The following is a 25,147-nucleotide window of genomic DNA, read 5'->3' on the forward strand; positions in this document are numbered from 1 at the left end:
AATGAACAGCATTATCCCCCCCTTGATTGTTACACTATGTAGAATAAAAGAAAATAGCTTATACAAACTGAGATTCTGCTAAAGTCTAGGAGTGTTTTAGTTGCTATGAATATGCTGAGGCAAGCAAAAACCACAGTTCCTATTTTCAAAGTGCCTATGTGACCTGGTAAGAACACATAAATGTACATTTATCAAATGGACATTGCAAACCTGGGAGTAGATTTTTTTTTGGTTTTTCAAGACAGGGTTTCTCTGTATAGCTCATGGACATTTTTTTAAGCACAGTAGTTTTATTAAATATAGTAGACAACGTCATGGTATTTGAACCAATAGTGAACAAGGAGTAAAATAAGCAATATAAGCAGACCCATGGTGACTCAGTTACTGAAATGATTAAATATAAACTTCAAAATAAATTGTGGCTAATATGTTCAATAAAACACGAAATTCAGAAAAAAAATAAAGAAAGGATGGGAGAACTCAACAGATACATGAAGGGTGTGATATGTGTGTGTTGTTGGAAAAGGTTAAGATAGCAGACCAAAGGCTATTGTCCTCTGAAAAGTTTTCTATTCCTTTTCCTGGTTCTTTACCCACTCACACAGTGATTACAGATTAGTACACAGGACACTATTATTAGTAGCCCTATATTCTCTAAAGCTGCTCTTCAGAGGTGATGATTACAAAGATGGTGGGTGGTTAGCTCTGTTTCCACAGTGTAGTCACCCCGAATGGCGACGGGACTGTGAACAGTCCCCCGGGGATGGCTAGTAACAGACCCCGCAGGCTGCAACTTCACTTGAATAATGATGTCTTCTGCTGTACAGTTTCACGAGGTCCCATTTATCAGCTTTTGGTTGACTATGCTATCAGGACACTGTTCAGAAAGCCTCACCTGTGCCTGTTAGTTGAAAAGTACCACCCTTTTCCTCTAATAGGTTCTGGGTATCAAGTCTTAGGCTGAGGTCCTGGAACCAGTTTTTATTTTGGACTTTTATTAGAAGTGAGAGGGAAGATGCTGTTTCAATCTTTGACATGCAGCTACTCAGGGAGGCCACTACTTGTTGAAGAGGCTGTCTTCTCCAATATGTATTCTGGGCCTCTTTTTCAAGATTCACATGGATGTAAGTCTAAGAGGTTTATCTGGGTCCTCAATTCCATTCCATTAATCAATGTGTTTATTTTAAAGACACCGTTATATGACTTTTATTACTACAGCTCTATCTTATAACTTAAAACTGGTGATTCCTCCAGCAGTGTATTTTATTGTTTGGGGGGATGTGGGTTGTCCTGGGTCTTCTGTTTTTCCATATGAATTTTGAAAGTTTTTTTTTTTCCAATTTCTGTGAAGAATTATGTTGAGATTTTTAAAGGGGACTGTACTGGATCTGTAGATTGCTTTGAGTACGGTGGCCAGTTCACAATATTAATACTATCAGTATATGAAAATGGGAGGTCTTTCCACCTTCCTGAATTGTGGTGATAGATTGTGTACCCCAATAAAACTTATATGGGGATCAGAGGGCAGAGCCAGCCACTAGATTAGACAAAAAGGCCAGACAGTGATGGCACACACCCTTAATCCTATCACTCAGGAGACAGATCTGGATCTCTGTGAGTTCAAGACCACACTGGGAACAGAGCCAGGCGTGGTGGCACATACCTTTAATCTCAGCATTTGAGATCTCATGCCTTTGCTTGGGAAGCACACACACCTTTAATCCCAGGAAGTAAAATGGCAGGGCAGAAAAGAGTATATAAGGCCTGAGGAAATGGGAACTCACTCTCTTGAGGCTGAGGATTTCGTAGAGGTAAGAACATGGCTGGCTTAGTCTGTTTCTCTGACCTTTCAGCTTTTACCCCAATATTTGGCTCCCGGTTTTTTTGTTATAAAACCTTTTAAGGTTCATGTTACACTGCATCTTCACTAATTTCTTTCTTCAATATCTTAAAGTTTTCATTGTACAGGTCTTTCAATTCCTTAGTTGGATTTATCTTTTTAAAAAGGTGGCATGTAAGAAGGCTCCTGACTTTTTGTGTGTTACATTGTATCCTGATACTCTGCTGGGCTTTAGTTCTGGCGGAGTCTTTACCTTCTCTTATGTATAGGATTGTATCATCTGCAAATATTGGTACTTTTGAGTTTGTCCTTTCCTATTTGTATCCTCTTGTCTCCTCCTGGTGTCTTGCTGCTCTCGGTGAGACTTCAAGTACTATGTTGGACAGGAGTGGATAATCTTAACCCTAAGTAGATATGCTTCAAAGTTTTCTCCACTTAGTATGATGATGGCTCTGGGCTTACTGCACTGTCTTTACGGTAGCATATGTCCCTGTATCCTTAGATTCTCCAGGACTTTTATCATGAAAGGATGTTGGATTTTATCAAAGGCTTTTTCTGCACCTAATGAGATGACCATGTGGTTTCTGTCTTTGAAACTACTTATGTGGTAGATTATATTTATTGATTTACACATGTTGAACTATCCCTCTATCATTGAGATGAAGCCGACTTGATCATGGTAGATGATCTTTTTAAAATGTTCTTGAATTTGATTTGTAAGTTCTTTATAGAAAGCTCTTTTATGTCTGAGTTCATCAAATTGGTCCTATAATTCTCTTTGTTGGGTCTTTGCCTGGTTTTGGTATCACAACAATACTGGCTTCATAAAAAGAATTTGGGCAAAGCATGGTGGTGCACAACTTTAATCACAGATTTGGAAGTAGAGGCAGGTGAGTCTCTGTGAGTTTGAAGTCAGCCTGTCTACATAGTGAATTTCATGACAGCAAGGATAACACAGTGAGAACTTATCTTTTAATAATAATAATAATAATAATAATAATAATAATAATAATGGAAGGGTTCCATCCTTTTTATTTTATGGAATAATTTGACATTAATTTTCTTCTTTGAAAATCTGTCAGAACTCTGTTCTGAACCTATCTGATCCTGTTTTCAGTTGGAGATTTTAAATTAATATTTCTACCTCATTGGTTCTTAGGGTCTATTATTATTTATCTCATTCTGATTTAACTTTAGTGGATTATACACATTTAGAAATTCATCTGTTTCTTTTGGATTTTCAAGTTTAGTGTAATATAAGTTTTTAAAGTATTTTCTTAATGAATCTCTTAATTTCCTCAGTATTTGTTCTAATGTCTCCTCTTTCATCTGTAATTTTATTAATGAGTCTTTTCTTGTGGAGGGGGAGTTTAATTTGTTTAATGGCTTGTCTGTGGGAGTCCAGCTCCCACCATTTAAAAGGGTTCCTATGAGAAGAAGAGAAGGATAAGAAACTTGTAGATAGAAAGAGAAGAGGAGACAGAAACACAGGATAGCTTCGGGAAGACCTGGATCAAAACCCAACGGCCCTTCTGCCTCTTCAACGAGACTTTTTACAACAATGCCAATGGCCGGGGCAAAAGACCTCCCCCTTGCTAGATCAAGCACACTGCACAGCCAAGTGTAGACCCTTCCAAACACCTGGTGACCATGCCCATGGTCATCCCTTTACGCAGCCCTGCTAGGTAAAGCAAGCTCAGATTCTCGGACCCTGAGTAAGTTCTCACTAGGAAACCTCTGTGGGTCTCTACCCTTGTCAATCATCAATTCTTTTTCAAAGAATCAACTCTTTATTTTCTGTTTGTTTGTAATTTTGTTTCTATTTTATTAATTTCAGCCCTGGTTACGATTACCTCTTTCCTTCTAGTGTTTTGGGATGTTGTCTATTCTTATTTTTTTCCACGGTTTGTATGTAAGTGCATCATCAAGTTATTTAGATCTCTCAAATGTAATGATGTAGTCACAAAGAGCTAAAAACTTTCTTCTTAGGATTACCTCCACTGTGTTCCATAGATTTTAGTACATTATTTTCATTTTCACTCTATTTTAAGATTTTTACATTTTCCTTGTTTCTTCCTTGACTCTATTACCATAAAATTCTGTGTTTAGTCTCTGTGAGTTTGTATATTTCCCTTACTTTCTGTCATAGTTAGAAATCCTATTGCTATGATGAAACAACATGACCAAAAGCAAGCCAGCTTACACTTCTACACCACAGGCTATCACTGAAGGAAGTCATTAAAGTCAAACAGGGTTGAAACCTGGAGGCAGGAGTTGATGCAGAGGCCATGGAAGGATGCTGCTTACTGGCTCGCTCCCCATGGCTTGCTCAGCTTGCTTTCTTATAGAACCCAGGACCACCAGCCCAGAACCTCCCCTGTCAATCACTAATTAGGAAAACTGCCCACAGCCAGATTTTTGTAAAAGCATTTTCTCAATCTGAGGTTCCCTCCTATCAGATGACTTTGGTTTGTGTCAAGCTGACATAAAACTAGTCAGCACTTTCTATTTCTTTGCTATCTAGCCCATTCTATTGTGGACAGATAGAATACAGATGTCTTTTTCTATTTTATTATATTCGTTAAATCCTGCTTTGTGTTTATTTATTTATTTAGTTTGTTTTTCTATTATCAGCTTGATACAGTATAAATTCTTATCCTAATAGTGAAATGTTTCATTGAGGCTTGCCCAGTAATTGAGTAAAACCAAATCTTATTATAAGCCACAGTCTTATAATAGGGTCCCCCCTGCTATATAGCCTCCCAGGTTCTGTGGGTTGCAGTCTGATTGTTCCTTACTTTATATCTAGTATCCACTTATGAGTGAGTACATACCATGATTGTCCTTCTGGGTTTAGGTTACCTCACTCAGGATATTTTCTAGTTCCATCCATTTGCCTGCAAATTTCATGTTGTCATTGTTTTTCTCTGCTGAGTAGTACTCCATTGTGTATATGTACCACATTTTCTTAATTCATTCTTCAGTTGACGGGCATCTAAGTTGTTTCCAGGTTCTGGCTATTACAAATAGTGCTGCTATGAACATAGTTGAGCATGTATCTTTGTGGTATGATTGAGCATTCCTTGGGTATATGCCCAAGAGTGGTATGGCTGGGTCTTGAGTTAGATCAATTCCCAATTTTCTGAGAAACCGCCATACTGATTTCCACAGTGGTTGTACAAGTTTGCATTCCCACCATCAGTGGAGGAGTGTTCCCTTTGCTCTGCATCCTCTCCAACATTGACTGTCATTAGTGTTTTTGATCTCAGCCATTCTGACAGGTGTAAGGTGGTATCTCAGAGTCGTTTTGATTTACATTTCTCTGATGATTAAGGATGTTGAACATTTCTTTAAATGTCTTTCAGCCATTTGATTCTTCTTTTGAGAATTCTCTGTTTAGCTCTTTAGCCCATTTTTTAATTGGATTGTTCAGTATTTTGATGTCTAGTTTCTTGAGTATACTTTGGAGATCAGTCCTCTGTCAGATGTGGGGTTGGTGAAGATCTTTTCCCATTCTGTAGGCTGTCTTTTTGTCTTATTGACCGTGTCTTTTGCCCTACAAAAGCTTCTCAGTTTCAAGAGGTCCCATTTATTAATTGTTGTGCTCAGTGTCTGTAGATGTAACCAATCGTATTATTAAAATAAGAAACACAGAGCCAAGGTAAAAGAGAAAAGCCGAGAGGTCAGAGCTCAGAGATAAAATCTTACCTCCTGCAGTGCTCCTAGCTTCCCCGAGAGAGGGAGGTACTTCCTGTGTCTCTGTTTAAATAATCTTTCTGTTCTGCCTTCTCATTGGTTGTAAACCCAACCACATGACTGCCTCATCACTGCCTGTAAGTACCGCCCTCCAGGTCTTAAAGGCATATGTCTCCAATACTGGCCGTATCCCTGAACACACAGAAATCTACCTAGCTCTTCTATCCACCATGCTCTTGCTATGGCTCTAATAGCTCTGACCCCAGGGCAACTTTATTTATTAACATAAAATTAAAATCACATTTCAGTACAAATAAAATATCACCACATTTCCCCTTTTCTATTTTAATAAAAAGAAAAAAGGCAAAAGGTTATAACTAACAAAAGAAAAACTATATACAAAAGTACAATAACTATATACAATATATACAAGTAACAAATACCTAAACGATGTCTAGTCCATTTGTATTTGACAAATCAGAGAAAATAATTCCCTTATCTATCCTATTTTAGTAAGTCCAAAATGTATCTAATTCACTTTCTATCCTAATTAATCTTCAACTATAACTAACTAATCTTCAACTCTCTCAGAGACCCAAGAAGGAAATAATATTAGCTAACAAAAATAAAAACAAGAAGTGCACAAAAGCAACTTCCAAAAATTTTGTGAGTTGACAGAAACAGCCAGCTGCCTGGACAGTCACCTGAGGTTTCTCCACAGTGTTGGGGCATCATCTTCAGCCTATAGGCTTATGGTATCTGACAGACTCATTTGTGAAGTAGGTTGTACACAAGGTCAACAGTTCAACCTCACATTGGGTGAGAGCAGTCCATGTACCAGAAACACCTGAATTCCACTAGTGTCATGTCATGATTCAGGATTTTAAATTCTGGAAATTGTTGGTTTTTGAATTCAGCTGTCCATTCTTCTTGGCTGTGTATATATGGCTTCATCTAAGCATGCCCTTCTCCACATCCCTCTATTAAATGCCAGTCTACTATTGAGAGGCGTGAGCTTTCAGTTGCTGTTCCATTGCACAACAGAAGCCATCGGCCCACTGCCTGTTCAACTGCCTTCAAAGAAAAGGGCACTGTACCTTTTCCAGATTGTGAAGGCCACTTCAGGGATGGTGCCATATTGTCCTGGCCTCAGAAGATGCCGTCTGATAAAGCCATAACCACACTTGTTTTGGCAGGAATTGGTAGTCCTTTGTTTCGTGTTCTGTCTGTCCATTTTTTCTGTTGATTTGAGGATACTTTGTTGTCCAGTGGCTAACTTTTGCCACAATGAAAATTAACTCCATATGCAGTTTCTTCAATGCCCATATTTTCTCTGAAGTAGATTGGTACTGCCAGGAGCCGACATGTCTCAAAAAAGAAAAATTTCTAAGTTATTAAAACATTTTAAATGCCATATTCTGTAGATCTCTGAAGGGTTTGAAGATGACCTGTCTAAAATACATCTGCTCAATTTTTAAAACATATCTAATATGACTACAATTTCTATTGTAATGTCTAACTACTAACTTTCATTTCTTTATATCCTAATAGTTGGTAATAATGTAAAGTATTTAAAACTAGTAATTGTCTTTTTCTTTTCTTTCTTTCCTTTTTTTTTTATTTTATTTTTTATTTTTTTTTGGTTTTTCGAGACAGGGTTTCTCTGTGTAGCTTTGCGCCTTTCCTGGAACTCACTTGGTAGCCCAGGCTGGCCTCGAACTCACAGAGATCCGCCTGCCTCTGCCTCCCGAGTGCTGGGATTAAAGGCGTGCGCCACCAACGCCCGGCTCTTTTTTTTTTTTAAACAAGAACCTTAAATCTAATCTCCTTTGCTTAGCCTTTTTCCTAACCCTTGACAACTTGTAACCTACCCCCCTAAATAATGAAAATTATCCCAGACCCAAAACCCATTAAAAGAACCAAAAAACCACCCGCCCCACACCACTTCTTTGGCAATGTGGGTGTCATATTCTTAAAATTGCTTCCTGCTGGGTATGGGCGAAGTTATCTTTATCCTGAAAGAAAAATTTAGGTTAATTGTCAAATTCTAGGAAAGGTAACTATATCCTTCATTATTATCCAGTCTGTGTATAATGCCAAAGTTCAGGGTTTATCTCAAGTCCTTATTCAAGTAGTCTTTGAGACTGGATCATCTCAGCTAGTCATCTCAAAATTGCTCTGAGCACCTTGTAGTTCAAAGCTGATCTGTAGATGATGTTTGTCAGTTCAGTGATATTATTATTGTCCACGTGGAATTGTTGTTGTTGTGTTTGTTGTTGTGGGGCCCCATCTTCTTCCTGGAGATTTCAGTTGATGTTAGGCCTGGCCATGATTTCCTGCAGAAAACTGATAAGAGACTCGAACACAAAGACATATATATGCAGCTAATTGAAGCCTTTTTTTTCTAGAATTAGTTAGTACTCTATATGACCATTCATATCTTAACAAAATTTAAAATGTATATATATATATCAATCTTGTAAATTTTGATATAAAATTTATACTTTAAGAAAAGTTTAAAGAATCAGAATAGAATCAAAGAGTTGAGATTAGTAATAGAATAGTCCCTTAATTAATTTGGCTTTTGTCCTGTCCCATAGCAGAAAATGGCTCTTTCTGGCATGATACAGGGAGTTTGCATTTTCCTTTTAACAACATGCTTGAGTTTGAAGAAGGAGAGAGCCATTCTCCAACTCCAAAGTCAGCTTTAAATTTTAATTGAACTGGGACTATTAGAAAACCAATAGTGTTAAATCTTTAGAGAAAAGCAGAAACAAACATTTAAGAAGACATAAAATTTTTTAGATAATATATACCCATATGCCATATACTCCCATATACTCTGTTTCCTGGGATAGATGATTTGTCCCTTTTCTTCAGTTGTCTCATTTGTCTTGTGTCCTTCAGATTCCTTAACCTTCATTCTCCTAAAAGACAAAAACAAAAACCTTCCCCCAAGACTAATTTTGGGGATGTTCCTTTTTGGCAAGTTATTATCTGATTAAATGAAAAGACATGTGTTACAGGTACAAGTTAGTTTAAATTGGATGTTCATGCTGATTGATGAACTATCACCTCCTCTAATTAAGAGGTTTTTCTTGTTCAAATCGAACCTTTATCAATTTTGATGGTATCCACAGCTTATCTTCTCCTGTAGAAACAAAAGCAAAACCTCGTCCCCAACGTAATACATACCCTGGTTTCCATTCTGAGGTCAGCACATCCTTAAAGTATATAGGCTGATTTAATTCTGTAGTTTTTTCTGTTACCCAATGTCTCTCTGCAGCTGTTGTTCCTTTCTCATTGGCATTCAGAAAATTCAAAGTTAATAGAGCATTATGCAGTCTATTTCTGGGGTTTTTTGTTACTCCTTTCTGTTTATTTAGCATATCCTTTAGAGTTCTGTTTGACCTTTCTATAACTGCTTGACCTGTAGGATTATGTGGTATACCTGTAATATGCTTTATATTGTAATAAGCAAAAAACTGTTTCATTTTAACAGAGACATATGATGGAGCATTGTCAGTTTTGATTTGTGCAGGTATACCCATAATGGCCATAACTTCTAGCAAATGAGTGATTACAGAATCAGCTTTTTCAGAACTCAGAGCAGTTGCCCATTGAAATCCTGAATAAGTATCGATAGTGTGGTGTACATATTTCAGTTTTCCAAATTCTGCAAAGTGAAACACATCCATCTGCCAGATTTCATTTCTCTGAGTACCCTTTGGGTTACATCCTGCTGGTAATGGCGTTTGATTATAGAAGGAACAAGTAGGACATTTCTTTACTATTTCTTTGGCTTGTTGCCAGGTTATGGAAAAATCCTTTTTTAAACCTTTACTATTGACATGATGTTTTTTATGAAATTCTGAGGCCTCCAGCACATTTCCTATCAATAATTTATCAATCTCATCATTGCCTTGTGCTAGAGGGCCTGGCAGACCAGTATGAGATCGGATGTGAGTTATATATAAAGGATGACTCCTTTTCCTGATTGTATCTTGTAATTGAATAAATAGTGAAGTTAATTCTGAAGCATCAGGGATAAATTCTGCAGTCTCAATATGTAATACCACTCTTTCAGCATACTGAGAGTCAGTTACTATGTTGACAGGTTCTGAAAAATCCATTAATACCAACAGAATAGCATACAATTCTGATTTTTGCACTGAATTATAAGGACTTTGTACCACTTTACTTAAATTTTCTGATTTGTAACCTGCCTTTCCTTGTTTGTTGGCATCTGTATAAAATGTACGAACTCCAGATATGGGTTTTTGCCGTACAATTCGAGGCAAGATCCAATCAGCTCTCTTTATAAAATCAATTCTGTTGCTTTTGGGATATTTGCTGTTAATTTCTCCCAAAAAATTACTGCAAGCTCTTTGCCAAGGTTCACTTTCTGTCCATAATTTTTCAATGTCCTCCTTAGTTAAAGGTACGACAATTTCTGCTGGGTCTATTCCTGCTAATTGACGAAGTCTCAATTTTCCTTTCCAAATCAAGTCAGAGATTTTTTCCCCATAAGTTTTTAATTTTTTATTTGGTTTATTTGGTAAAAATATCCATTCCAATATAATATCTTCCCTCTGCATTAATATTCCAGTAGGGGAATGCCTAGAAGGTAAAATAACCAAAATGCAATCCAGCTTTGGATCAATACGATCCACGTGCCCTTCATGTACTTTCTTTTCTACCAAGGCCAATTCTTTCTCAGCTTCAGATGATAATTCTCTTGGACTATTTAAGTCCTTGTCACCTTCTAAGGTTTTGAACAAATTAGTCAGTTCATCATTTTTTACCCCAACAATAGTTCGTAGATGAGAAATATCTCCAAATAATCTTTGAAAGTCATTAAGAGTCTATAGTCTATCTCTCCTAATTTGCACCTTTTGGGGTCTAATTTTTTGTAGCTCTATTTTATATCCTAAATAATTAATAGAATCTCCTCTTTGTATTTTTTCAGGAGCAATTTGTAATCCCCAGCAAGGCAAAATTTTCTTTACTTCTTCAAACATTCTTTCTAAAGTATCTGCATTTGAGTCAGCTAGTAAAATATCATCCATATAATGATAAATTATAGATTTAGGAAATTTTTTACGTATCACTTCCAATGGCTGTTGTACAAAATATTGGCACAGAGTTGGGCTATTTAACATTCCCTGTGGAAGGACCCTCCATTGAAATCTTTTAACCGGTTGAGAATTATTATAAGTAGGCACTGTGAAAGCAAATCTTTCTCTGTCTTTTTCTTGTAAGGGTATTGAAAAGAAACAGTCTTTTAAATCAATAACTATGAGAGGCCATCCTTTTGGTAACAGAGTAGGCAAAGGAATTCCAGATTGTAGAGAGCCCATCGGCTGAATTACTTTGTTAATTGCTCTAAGGTCTGTTACCATTCTCCATTTACCAGATTTCTTTTTAATAACAAATACAGGAGAATTCCAAGGGCTGGTTGACTGTTCAATATGCTGAGCATTTAACTGTTCTTCTACCAGCTCTTCTAAAGCCTGGAGTTTCTCTGTTGTTAAAGGCCATTGCTGAACCCATACAGGCTTGTCTGTTAACCATTTTAAAGGTAGAGCTGTTGGTATTTTTGGAAGATTATCAGTTGTTGTGCCCTGTTCTTGTATAATATGGATGGCTGGTGACCACTCAAAATAATGCCTTCTAATATTTCTCTCAGAAACATGTGCTAGTTTATGATTTGTTTCTGAGATTGGAGGGATTTTAATCTGAGTATTCCATTGTTGCAACAAGTCTCGACCCCACAGGTTCATAGCTATGTTAGCGACATATGGTTTTAATTTTCCTCTCTGTCCTTCTGGACCTATACATTCCAGCCATCTTGCACTCTGTTTCACCTGAGATAATGTCCCAATTCCTAACAGTTGAACGTTTACCTCTTGAAGAGGCCAAGCTGGATGCCAAAATTCTGGTGCAATTATGGTAATGTCCGCACCTGTGTCTACCAGACCAGACAACAAAACACCATTTATTTTTATCGTTAATTTTGGTCTCTGTTCATTAATAGAAGTTTGCCAAAAAATTTTCTTTATGTTTTCTCCTGAATTTTCTATTCTCTCTTTTTCATCATCCTGACCAGCATGATTTATTCCAATAGTCATTTGGTTATTTAATCGCTCAGAGCAGGGATTTCCTCTACAGCTGCAGGAAAGGTTTGAACTGGTTTTGCTATGGGGGCCTGCATGAGGCCCCTCCGGGAGTTTCCCGAAAACTGAGGCAAAGGATTACCCTGTCTGTCCTTTGTTGATCTATATTCGTTGGTCCAGTGTTTTCCCTTACCACACCTTCTGCATACTCCAGAAGGAAGGGGCATTCTGTTGCCATTGTTCCTTGAAGAAACATTGCTTCTAGGAATGACCTGTTTACAGTCCCTTTTAAAATGTCCTTGCTTTCCACACCCAAAACATCTAACACTCCTCAAACCTTTTGAAATTACTTCTCCTACCCACGTATCATGCTCATCAACCTCAACATTAATTGTTTCTCTAATCCAATCTTCCAAAGGTGCAGATCTTGCCCTTAACGGCCTGATTATTCTTTTGCATGCTGCATTCGCATTCTCAAATGCCAAAGCTTCAATTATTGCCTTACTAGCTTCTGATCCTGAAACCATTCTGTTTACTGCTGAAGCCAGTCTTTCTAAAAAATCTGTGAAAGATTCTTTTGGGCCTTGCATAACCTTTGTGAATGACTCAGGTTTTTTTCCTGGTTCATCAACTCTGTCCCATGCATTCAAGGCTGCCATTCGACATAAAATTACAGTTTGAACATCATATAAACATTGTGTTTGTATTGAAGCATATTGGCCTTCTCCAATAAGCTGATCCTGACAAACTTGTATTCCTTTATCCCTCCATTGTGTTTCTACGTTTCTAGCTTCCTCCTTAAACCACGTTAGAAATTGAATTCTCTGGCTGGGTTCCAGAACAGCTTGTGCAAGGTCCCGCCAGTCCTGTGGCATAATCCTATTATATGTTGACCAAGAGTTTAACATTTGCTTTACATATGGGGAATGCATGCCATAAGATACTATTGCCTCCTTAAACCTTTTAAAATCCATCAGTTCAATTGGAGCCCAGATATTTTGTGTAGCCATTTGATCAGGCATCTGCTGTACGGTTACAGGATAAATTAAGGATGACTGTGTGAAAACAGGCTTTCTTTCTGTAACCTTATGATCCAAACTTGAACCAACTTCACTGTTAAAATTAACAGGTTTTTCTAAAGCTGTTATCCTGGCACTTAAATCGACTATCTTTTTAAATAGTAAAATGAGAATAAGCATGGTGATTAACTGCATAATTCCCATAATACTAATCTTTTCATATAGTTGTTCCATTGTCAGACTGCCTAAAATTTCAAACAAAACCCAATTTTCTTCCAATGTACACAGGAAACCCATTTTTTTAAATGTGGAAAAAATTTGTCTTTTAAATAGTTTCCTTTATGACTTACCAAATCTGCATAGAACAGTAGAAATCCGAGCGAATTTCAAAACAGCCACCTAGAGTCCTAGGTGTAAATCCAGAGAGAGAGAGAGAGAGGGAGAGAGAGAGAGAGAGAGGGAGAGAAACAGAGAGACAGAGAGAAAGCAAGAGAGAAAGCAAAAGCGAAAGCGAAAGCGAAAGTGAAAGTGAAAGGGAAGGGGTAGCCGGCTAAAGCTTAAAGCCAGCCACTTGTTCCCTCTTGAGCCGAGTCAAGGCTTGGCTTTACAGCCAGGGGCCCTGTTTAGCAGGGCAGGCCTGAGCTGTTTGTAGCACTGGCTTTAAGCAAGCAGCTCACAGTCCAGCCTGAGCCCAGACCTGGGCCGGGGCTAGGGAGCCGGCTGTTCCGGCTAGGGAGCCGGCCCCAAGCAGTTTTTAATGGATTCTTGTCACGTTGGGCGCCAGATGTAGATGTAACCAATCGTATTATTAAAATAAGAAACACAGAGCCAAGGTAAAAGAGAAAAGCCGAGAGGTCAGAGCTCAGAGATAAAATCTTACCTCCTGCAGTGCTCCTAGCTTCCCCGAGAGAGGGAGGTACTTCCTGTGTCTCTGTTTAAATAATCTTTCTGTTCTGCCTTCTCATTGGTTGTAAACCCAACCACATGACTGCCTCATCACTGCCTGTAAGTACCGCCCTCCAGGTCTTAAAGGCATATGTCTCCAATACTGGCCGTATCCCTGAACACACAGAAATCTACCTAGCTCTTCTATCCACCATGCTCTTGCTATGGCTCTAATAGCTCTGACCCCAGGGCAACTTTATTTATTAACATAAAATTAAAATCACATTTCAGTACAAATAAAATATCACCACAAGTGTCTGTGCTGCTAGTGTTATATTTAGGAAGTGATCTCCTGTGCCAATGCGTTCAAGAGTACTTCCTACTTTCTCTTCTATTAAATTTAGTGTAACTGAATTTATGTTGAGGTCTTTGATCCACTTGGACTTGAATTTTGTGCATGGTGACAAATATGGATCTATTTGTAATCTTTTACATAATGACATCCAGTTATGCCAGCACCATTTGTTGAAGATACTTTCTTTTTTCCACTGTATAGTTTTGGCTTCTTTGTGAAAATAATGTGTTTATATGTGTGTGGATTAATGTCAGGGTCTTCAATTCGGCTCCATTGGTCTGTATGTTCGTTTTAATGCCAGTACCAAGCTGTTTTTATTACTATAGCTCTATAGTAGAGCTTGAGGTCAGGGATGGTGATGCCTCCAGAGGTTGCTTTATTATACAGGATTCTTTTAGCTATCCTGGGTCTTTTGTTTTTCCATATGAAGTTGAGTATTTTTCTTTCCAAGTCTGTGAAGAATTGTGTTGGGATTTTTGATAGGGATTGCATTGAATCTGTAGATTGCTCTAGGTAAGATTGTTAGGTAATGTTCCTTCTGTTTCTATTGTGGGGAACAATTTGAAGAGTATTGGAATTAGTTCTTTGAAATTCTGGTAGAATTCTGCACTGAAACCATCTGGTCCTGGGCTTTTTTTGGTTGGGAGACTTTTGATGACTGTTTCTATTTCTTTAGGGGTTATTGGTCTATTTAAATAGTTTATCTGGTCTTGATTTAACTTTGGTATGTGGTATCTATCCAGAAAATTGTCCATTTCTTTCTGGTTTTCCATTTTTGTGGAGTAAAGGTTTTTGAAGTATGACCTGATGATTCTCTGGATTTCCTCATTGTTTGTTGTTATGTCTCCCTTTTCATTTCTGATTTTGTGAATTTGGGTGCTCTCTCTTTGCCTTTTGGTTAATTTGGCTAGGGGCTTGTCTATCTTGTTGATTTTTTCAAAGAACCAACTCTTTGTTTCATTGATTCTTTGTATTGTTCTCTTGGTTTCTATTTCATTGATTTCAATTTGATTATTTCCTGGCATCTATTTCTCCTGGGTGAGTTTGTTTCTTTTTGTTCTAGAGCTTTCAGTTGTGCTGTTAAGTCATTGGTATGAGATTTCTCCATCTTCTTTATGTGTGTATTTAGAGCTATGAATTTTCCTCTTAGCACTGCTTTCATAGTGTCCCTTAAGTTTGGGTATGTTGTACTTTCATTTTCATTGAATTCTAGGAAATCTTTATTTCTTTCTTTCTTCCTTGACCCATTGGTGTTTCAGGTGGGTATTCAGTTTCCATGAGATTGTAGGCTTTCTATAATTTTTGTTTTTGTTGAAGTCTAACTTTAAGGCATGGTGGTCCAATAAGATACAGGAGATTATTCCAATGTTTTTGTAGCTGTTGAGATTTGCTTTGTGACCAAGCATGTGGAACCTTTTGAGAAGGATCCATAGGGTGCTGAGAAGAAGGTATATTCTTTTGTGTTAGGATATAATATTCTGTAGATATCTATTAAGTCCATTTGGGTCATAACATCTGTTGTTAGGTTCTTTATTTCTTTGTTAAGTTTCAGTCTGATAGATCTGTCTTTTGGTGAGAGTGGTGTATTGAAATCTCCCACTACTAATGTGTGGGGTTTGATGTGTGATTTAAGCTTTAGTAATGTTTCTTTTATAAATGTGGGTGCCTTTGTATTTGGGGCATAAATGTTCAGAATCGAGACTTCATCTTGGTGGATTTTTTCCTGTGATAAATATGTCATGTCCATCCTGATCTCTTTTGATTGATTTTAGTTTGAAGTCTATTTTATTAGATATTAGGATAGCTACACCAGCTTGCTTCTTAGGTCCACTTGATTGGAAAGCCAGCCCTTTACTCTGAGGTAGTGTCTGTCTTTGAAGTTAAGTTGTATTTCTTGTATGCAGCAGAAGGATGGATCCTGTTTTCTTATTCATTCTGTTAGTCTGTGTCTTTTTATAGGTGAGTTGAGACCATTGATATTGATGGATATTAATGACCAGTGATTGTTAATTCCTGTTATTTTTTTGTGGTAGTGTTGCGTTTTCCTTTTTTGGTATTTGGTGGTGTGGGATTATCTATTGCCTGAGTTTTCATGGGTGTGTTTAGCTTCTTTAGGTTGGATTTTTCCTTCTAGTGCTTTCTGTAGGGCTGGATTTGCGGATAGGTATTGTTTAAATCTGGTTTGCTGGGTATCATAGTCTGGGTTGGCATCTGTGATCTCTTAGTGTCTGCATAACATTTGTTCAGGACCTTCTAGCTTTCAGTTTCTATTGAGAATTCTGGTGTTATTCTTTCTTTGTTCTGTGTGTTTAGTGTTTTGATTATTATGTGGCGAGGGGACTTTTTTCTTTTTCTTTTTCTTTTTCTTTTTTTTTTTGGATCCAGCCTATTCGATGTTCTGTAAGCTTCTCATATCTTCATAGGTATTTCTTTCTTTAGGTTAGGAAAGTTTTCTTCTATGACTTTGTTGAATAGTCATACAACTTAGTCCAATCAGTGTTAGTGGGTTCTGTCTCAGGGAGCAGTTGTTCCCAATTGGTGCAGGGTGTGCTTATAGTTCCAGTGGTTGTTAGGTTCGTAGGGGTTGGTTTTATTTGTGTGTGGTGGGGGGAGCAGGGAAAGGTAGCTGTCTGGTCCCTGGGAGTCTGATGGGTAGGGCCTAGGTGCTAGAGACCTGATCTGCCTGTCCAAAGATGGGGGCTTACCTGTTCCCAGTTGGTGTAGGGTAGGCTTATGATTCTGGTGATCTGGTTTGTTGGCTGGGTGGTGCCTTCTTTTGTGTTCTCAGGTCACGTTTTGCTCATTCGTCAACTCCTCAGCTGATCTTGTTTCCTCAGACTGCAGACCGTAGGATTCTGAATCCTCTCCCAAATGAATCTCAGCTGAGCAGGTTGTTCAGTAGGGCAATCTTACCAACACCTCCAAGTTGTTGGGTTTCGCAGGATCGGCAGCTGGGCCCTGGGTTGGCCTCAGGCAGAGTGTTCGGATCTGTTCTGGTCCCACGGAGATGGCTCCTTCCCTGTGTGCTGGGATTAAATGTGTTCCTGTTCCAAGCTCTTAATCTCCTTGTTTTCACTGACTTCTCAGCGGGTAAAAGCTCAGTTTCTGGCATCTCTGCTGCCGCTCTGCCAAGGGGGTTTGTCTCTTTGTCTTCAGTTGGAGGTGTTTTCCCAGCCTCCTCTTCAGTTTTCTTCAACTCCTCAGCCTGAAAGAACGCCAGCCCGAAGGGCTTCAGCCAAAACAGCTTCCTCAGCCTAAAAGGCCCCTGCTTTGTGTTTTAATTTGTGGAGAGAATTACATGTGCTGCTGAAAAGAAAGTATATTTAGTGTTTTTGCAGAATGTTCTATAGAGCCCTGAGAGACCCATTTGTTATGTTATTTAACTCTAAATGTCTGTTTAGTTTTTGTCCAGCTCACCCATCCATTGGTGAGAGTGGAGTATTAAAGTCATGCATTATTACTGTATTGGGGTTAATCTGTGGTGTTAAATCTAATCATATTTCTTTTATGAAATTGGGTCCAATGTGTTTGGTATATATGTGTTAAGAATTATAAAGTCTTTTTAGTGAGTTGTTCCTCTGATGAGTATGAAGCCTCACTAACTCTTCTAACTAGTTTTGGCTTGACGTCCATTTTGTTGGCTATTAGAACACCTGTGCTGCCTATTTCCTGGTTCTGGTTACTAGGAACAGCTTTGTCATCCTTTTACCCTAAGGTAATTGGCGGTGACGAGGTATGTTTCTTGAAGGTATCAAAAAGATGAATACTGTTTTCTAATCCAAACTGTGTCTCTTTATTGGAGAATTGAGACCATTAGGAGTTATTATTGGACAATGTGTATTAATGTCTGCCATATTGTTGGGGTATTTTTAGGTCTTATTTCTTCTTTTTAATTAACTGTTCTGAAACTGTTCCAGGTAAACTCTTTGGTGTGTTTACCCTTGTCTTCAGACTGAAGTATTCCTTCCTGTAGAGTACGCTCTGTGGAGTTAGCTTAGCAGACATAAATTCTTTTAATATGTTTTTATCATGGGGAGTTATTTCTTCTTCACTTTGAATAGTTTTGCTGGGTATAACAGTATGGTGGACAGTTATGGCCTTTCAGAACTCTGAATACATCTTTCCAGACCCTTCTTACTTTTGATCTCTCTTTTGGATAATCAAGTGTTATTTTGATGGGTCTGATTTCTAGGTGACATATCTTTTATTTCTTGTAGCTTTTAATATCCTTTCTTTATTCTGTCATTCTAATATGGCATAGGGAGTTTCTTTTCTGGCCCTATTTGGGAGTTCTGTAGGTCTCATGTCTAGGTGAGCATCTTTTTCTCTAGTTTTGGGAATTTTTCTATAATTATATTGAAAACATTCCTATTTCCTATCTATAGTGCTTTTATCTTTTTATGCTCATAATCTGAATGTTAGATCTTTTCATGGTGTCCCAGTACTCTCCCACTTTCTGTTTAAATGTATTACTGTCTGTGAGTGGATGATCCAGTTCCTTCACCTTGTTGTCAGTCCTTGATTCTCTGTTTCCCTTAGGATTCACTCTGCTGGTGAGGCTTTCCACTTGTGTTTTTATATGGCTTATTGGTTTTGTCATTTCCAGCATTCAAGTTTGGGTTTTCTTCAGCAATCTTATTTTCATAACGGAGACTGACTTCCTTTTCATCCACCTTTTTGGTTTTGTACGCCTGGAGTGTACCCATGTCCTCTTTAAATTGTTTGGGCTTATAATTGTTGTTTTAACACACTTATCATTCTTTTTAATTGTCTGAAAATTCTCCCAAGTCATTGTCCCAATGCTTCCCCCATGCTTGTTAGTTTTTATGTCAACTTGACACAAGGTGGAATCACTTGAGAAGAGAAAACTTGCTGAGAAAATGCCTCCATAAGATCAGGCCATAGACAAGCTGGTACTCTATATTGTGGGTGGTGCCACCTCTTGGCTGGTGACCCTGGGTGTTATAAGAAAGCAGGCTGAGCAAGTCATAAGGAGCAAGCCAGTAAGCAGCACCCCTCCACGGCCTTTGCTTCAGTTCCCGCCTCTGGGTTCCTGCCTTGAGTCCCTACCCTGACTTCCTTTGACGATGATGGACTGTGGTGTAGAAGCATAAGGGAAACAAACCCTTACATCCTCATGTTGTTTTCAGTCATGGCTTTTCATCACAGCTACAGAAACCCAAACTAAGACAGTACCCACTTAGGATTAGTTATTTGTTAAGGAAATATGTTGTCTTGGTATTTTATGTTGTTTTGGTTTCTGTGCTGGGAATTGTGCATCTGGAGTTTGATTGTTGGTCCGGTTTTTTTTTTTCTTTTTTCATTTTTAGTCTTTAAACTTAAGACACCTTCTTTCTCTCAGCAGTGATTATCTCCAGTGTTCAGGAGAGGAGTAAGTCCTAGCAGGATTGAGATGTCATTCTCCTTGTAGGACTGGCATTTAGGGCTGGAAAGTTAATCTCAAATATTTCTCCAATGGTCAAGTATTGTCCTGTGTCAAATAGGGCCTCCTGCATGGATCTGCAGCTTCAGCTGGGAGTTGTGTAACTCTCCGTGTTTGTGGGCCTTACCCAGAGTCAAATCTAGTCCTTCCCTGGGTCTGAAGTTTCACCTCAAGCCACTTGGAGGAGTGGAACTTCAGACAAGCTTGTGGGCAGAGTTAAATCCAGTTCCCCATCCTATGACCAAAGTTTCCTCTGAAGCCACTGAGAGATATGGAATCCGATAAGCACCAATAGTCAGTTCAGGACTTGTCCCCACCCTGCATCCACAGCTTCTATTGGAGCTGCTGAAAGATGCAGAATTTCTCGATCCCTTGCAATCTAACCCAGAGTCAGATCTGCTCACTACCCCGGGTCTGCACCTTCTCCTGAGGCCTCTGGAAGGTGTGGACCTCCCTGAACATCAACAGGCCTAACCCTGGTTCAGGACCAGTCCACACCCTGCATCTGCTGGGAGAAAACCTTTTCTTATACATGTGACAGAGAATTAGCATCTAGAATATACAAGGAACTAAAAAAACTAAACATCAAGAAATTACCCAATTAAAAGATGTGTGTAGGACTAAACAGAGTTCACAAAAGAATACAAATGGCTAGTAAACATTTTTTTTTTTTTTGACACCAAAATCCTTCGCCACCAGGGAAAAGAGGATTCTACCTTACCCTGGTCAGAATCATTCAAGAATGCAAATGCTAACAAATGCTGGCATGGGTTTAGGGGAACACTTATACACTGTCAGCAGATTGTAAACTAAGGCAGCCACTTTGGATATAAGTCTGGTGATTAAAAAAAAAAAAAAAAGCCTAAAAGTAGAACTCCACTGACCCCGATATACCACTTGTAAACATGCACCTGAAGGATTCTAAACCCTGCTGTAGAAACATTTACACAGTCTGCTTCATTGTTCTCTTCACAACAGGTAAGAAATGGAATCTGTTCAAATGGCAACCAGCTGAAGAACAGACAATGAAAACGAGGGACATACACACATTGGAAATTTATTCAGCTGTAAATAAAAAAAAATTATGACACTTGTAGAAAAATTGGTGAAACTGAAAAATATTACACTGTGTGAGGGAATCCAGGTCCACAATGTCAAAAGCCAAATGTCCTCTCTTATTTGCAGATCACAGCTTCAAATTCTTCCATGTGTATCTTTAACTTGATATGTTTATAGAGACTTGGAAGTAAGAAAGGGGCCTCGGTGGAGGCAGAGGGGAAGAGGGACAGGAGGACATATGCTGTGTGAAAATGGAGGACAGGAATACTGGAGAGGAAAGATACAAACAGGAACAGGGTACCGCAGAGACGGAGTGCTGGAGGAAGGGGCGTAACCAAAACCAAATACGGATGAAAAAGCCACACTGAAAACTACTACTTTATAAGCTGATTTATATCTTTTTGTCTTCTATTTTTATGTATTGCTAATATGGGGGTGTGTGGTGGTTGAGAGAAAATGGCCCCCCAAAGGGAGTGGCACTATTAGGAGGCGTGGCTTTGTTGGAGTGGGTGTGGTCTTGTTGGAGAAAGTATGGCACTGAGGAGGCAGGCTTTGAGGTCTCATATATGCTCAAGCCACACTCAATGTCTCAGTTCACTTCCTGTTGCCTGTGAGTCAAGATGTTCAGTACCTCTTATTCTATGAAAATCAATTCAGAATGGACCAAAGATCTTAAGACTGACATAAGACCTGCAGTGAAAGAGAAAGCACTTCAAATTAGACACACTAGTCAGAATTTCTTAGAGGACTCTGATGGCTTAGGAAATAATACCAAGATCTGAAATATAGCATTTTACCAAATTACAAAGTTTAGCCACAGCAAATCAGGGGTGTGGTGGTGGTGGTGGGGAGACAAGAAAAGGGACAGCATACAGAATGAGGAAAAAATAAACTTTGCTAGCTATACATATGACAGAGGATTTATACACAGAATACATAAAGAACTAAAAATAACCCAACCAATAAATGAGCTAATGAAATGAATACACTGCTTTCAAAAGCTGAAATACAAATGGCCAATAAACATGAAAAGTTTTCAAAATCTCTAGACATCAGGGAAAGGAAAATCAAACTGCTTTATGACTTAGAAATGCGAGTTCATCTGATTGGTTAACACCAATAAAATGAAGAACAACAAATGGTAGACAGAATGCCCTTACTCACTGCTGGCAGCAATAGAAATTGGACCAGTCTTGATGGGAATCAGGACAGAAGCTCCTCAAAAGACTAAGTCAAGAGACTGGAAAAGTGATTCAATGGATAAAATGCTTTCTGACAAGCACGAGGACTTGAGTTCAAATCCTAAGAAAACATGTAAAGGCCGGGCATGCTAGTATATGTTTGTAACCCCATACTCCTTCAGTGAGATGGGTGGCAGAGACAGGATTTCTGAAAGCTTGAGGGCCGGCTAGAAAAGAGGCTCTATTTCAAACAAGGTGGCAGATGAGGGCTGGCACTCAAGGTCGTCCTCTGACCTCTACACTCCCACTGTAGCACATGAGCACCTGCACACACACATTACACACACACACACACACACACACACACACACACACACACACACACACACAAGATAATAAATTGATTTTTTTTTTTTTTTGGTTTTTCGAGACAGGGTTTCTCTGTGTAGCTTTGCACCTCTCCTGGGACTCACTTGGTAGTCCAGGCTGGCCTCGAACTCACAGAGATCCACCTGGCTCTGCCTCCCGAGTGCTGGGATTAAAGGTGTGTGCGACCACCGCCCGGCTAATAAATTGATTTTTAAATACAACTAAAAATAGAGCTAATACTGACCCAGCTATACCATTTCTGAGTATATAACCAAAGAGCTCTATGTTGGTTAGGTTTTTTTCAACTTAACATAGCCAGGATAATCTAGATAAAGGAAACCTCAATTGAGAAAATGCCCCCATCAGACTGGCCTGTAGACAAACATGTTCTTAATTAGTGATTGATGAAGAAGGGTGCAGTCCCTTGAGGGCTGTGCCACCCCTGGGCAAGTAATCCTGGGGTGTAGAAGATGTTGCTTCGAGTTCCCACTTTGGCTTACTTCAATGATGGACTATGATTGGGACATATAAACAAATAAACCCTCTCCTCCCCAAAATGCTTTTTGTCATTGTCTTTATCACAACAGGGAGAAAACTAATACAGGCTTTAAGTCAAGAGACCACAGAAGTATTTCCACATTTATATGACCGTAGTACTACCAAAAGAGTGAAGTTATAGATCATAATCTAGTTGTCCATCAACAGATGAATACTGAAGAAAATTACATACGCACAATGAAATTTTATACAACCTTAAAAGAGGATGAAGTTATGCTGTGTGCTGAAAAAAGGATACAATATCAGATCACCATAACAAACCAGACTCAGAAGACAAATACCTCATTTTTCTCTCACTAATGGATCTTAGATTTTCTTTAGATAATGTCTTTTGTGCTTTTGATGGTAACTTTTATTAGATGTACTCAGTTCAATACCCACAGTCTGCTGGATAATGCCACATTTATACATGTGACCTGAGATGACATGAAAGCAGAAGGGAGATGGGGGGTGGGGAGTGTGGAAAGAGATTAGCAGATGAGGCCAGGGACAGAGAGGAAGAAATGGGGTGAATATGTTCAATGTGCACCATCAATGTAAAAGAAATGACCTATATGAAATCCAATACAATACACAACAAATCTATAGCAGCAAGCATGTTAAACAATAAAAGAATAAATATTTGAAAGGGCTGAAAACCCTGACTAATACACCACTCTTGGGCATATGCCCAAATGACATTGCATCTTACCACAAGAACACTTGCACAACTATATTCACTGTGGCTCTATTCATAATAGCCAGAAACTGGAAACAACCTAGGTGTCCCTTAACTGAAACATGGAAAAAAGAAAATGCACGTTTACACAAAAGAGTATTACTCAGCTGTTAAAAAAAAAAAAAATCATGAAATTTGCATGCAAGTGGATGGAACTAGAAAAAAAATCATCCTGAGTGAGGTAACTCAGAAAGATAAATATGGTTGGTATGTATCCACTTGTATGTGGATATTAGCTGTTAAGTAAATAATAAAAAAGTTACAATCTGTAGACCCAGAGAGGTTACGTATAGAGAAAGGGGCTCAGGTGTATGGAGGATGACACACATGGATCTCCATGAGAGGAGAAAATAGATTTTATGGGTGGACTGCAAGTAGGATAGGGGGACAGGAATGGAGGATCAGGAAGGGAGAGGGAGGAGAGGTGGGGTTGAGGGAAAGGATGTGGAGAAAGATTGCTAGAACTGAGGGGCATTGAGGAGTGGTATGGAAACCTAATACAGTAGAAACTTCCTAAAATATGTGAAGGGATCCTAATAATAATCTCCAAATAATAGGGCAGACAGAATCCCACCTGGCCGTCTCTTGTCACCAAATGAAGCTTCCAGTAGTGGGACTCGGTTACACCCAATTGAGCTGTTGACCAAAGGGGTCCCATGGAAACCCCCAAACAACCCAGGCTGTTGCCAAGACAATAGGTTATGCTCCAAAAACTGACGGTCAAGCTTCACTGCTAAAGACAACACCCACAGAACTCACTGAAGATTGAGGTCGAACTGGTGCCTACATAGAAACTTCATCCTTACATTCGAGTGTGTATAGTGTGGGAGGTACCCTGCAGGCTACCGAAAGAGGAACATAAACACCAACCCAGCCACAAACCCTTTGCTCTACAATCTGTCCTGCCTGCAAAATATGCTAGGGCAATGGTGGCACAAAGCTTGTGGGAGTAACCAGCCAATGTCTGATTTGACTTAAGGTCCACTCCATGAGATGGAACCCATACCCAACAATGCTTGGGTGGCCAAGAACCAGAGATTAGATAGCCCAGAGAGACCTAGGGTAAAATCAAATACCACTGGTCTTTAAAAAAAGTAGTGATAAAAATGATTCCTAATGATACTCTGCTATATTCATAGATCAACGCCTTATACAGCCATCATCAGAGAAGCTTCCTCTTGCAGCAGATGGGAATAAATACAGAGACCCACAGCCAGACTTTATGCAGAGAGAGAATCGTTAGAACACACAGCTCGAAATAGGATGTCTCCCTCAAATCCCTTCCCTCAGAGCTCACGGAACCCCAAGGAAGAGGAGGAGAGAGTGTAAGAGCCAGAGGGGATGGAGGACACCAGGAGAACAAGTCCCTCTAAATCAACTAAGCAAAGCTCATATGAACTCACAGAGACTGAGGTATCATGCACAAGGTATGCACGGGTCTGCACCATATCCTCTGCACATATATTATGGCTTCCTGTTTAATATTTTTGTAGGACTCTTCAGTGTGAACGAGTGGGTCTCTCTCTGATTCTTGTGTCTTCTCCTGGGCTCCTTTCCTTCTGCTGGTTTGCCATGTCCAATTGATGTGATGGTCTTTGATTTATCTTATTTTATGTTATTTTGTTACATTTTTGTTGTTATCTCTTAGAAGCCTGTTCTTTTTTCACGAGAGACAGAAATGCAGTGGATCTGGAGGGGTGGGGGAGATGGAAGGAACTGTAATCAAGACATATTGTATAAGGTAAGCTATGCAGGGATCTGAGAGAGCTAAGAGTGTAATTGGAATCCCACAAGTAAAGAGTATTTGAGGAAAAAGAATGGCTGAAAATTTCCCCAAAGTGAGAGGCATTACACTTCAAAATCGAAATCCCCTAGAAATACAAGAAAAAGACCTACACCAAACCAAAC

The 25,147-nt window shown here is 38.9% G+C and overlaps 1 protein-coding gene across 4 annotated transcripts in view; it reads right to left on the reverse strand.

The window, feature by feature from the left end:
• Znf248 (zinc finger protein 248) overlaps positions 1 to 25,147 on the reverse strand; it is a 41,328-nt gene that overhangs the window by 10,766 nt on the left and 5,415 nt on the right. The gene's annotated exons all lie outside the window — the stretch shown is intronic.

Source organism: Peromyscus maniculatus, chromosome 3, assembly GCF_049852395.1.
Source record: "Peromyscus maniculatus bairdii isolate BWxNUB_F1_BW_parent chromosome 3, HU_Pman_BW_mat_3.1, whole genome shotgun sequence".
In the NCBI taxonomy this organism is placed as follows: Eukaryota; Metazoa; Chordata; class Mammalia; order Rodentia; family Cricetidae; genus Peromyscus; species Peromyscus maniculatus.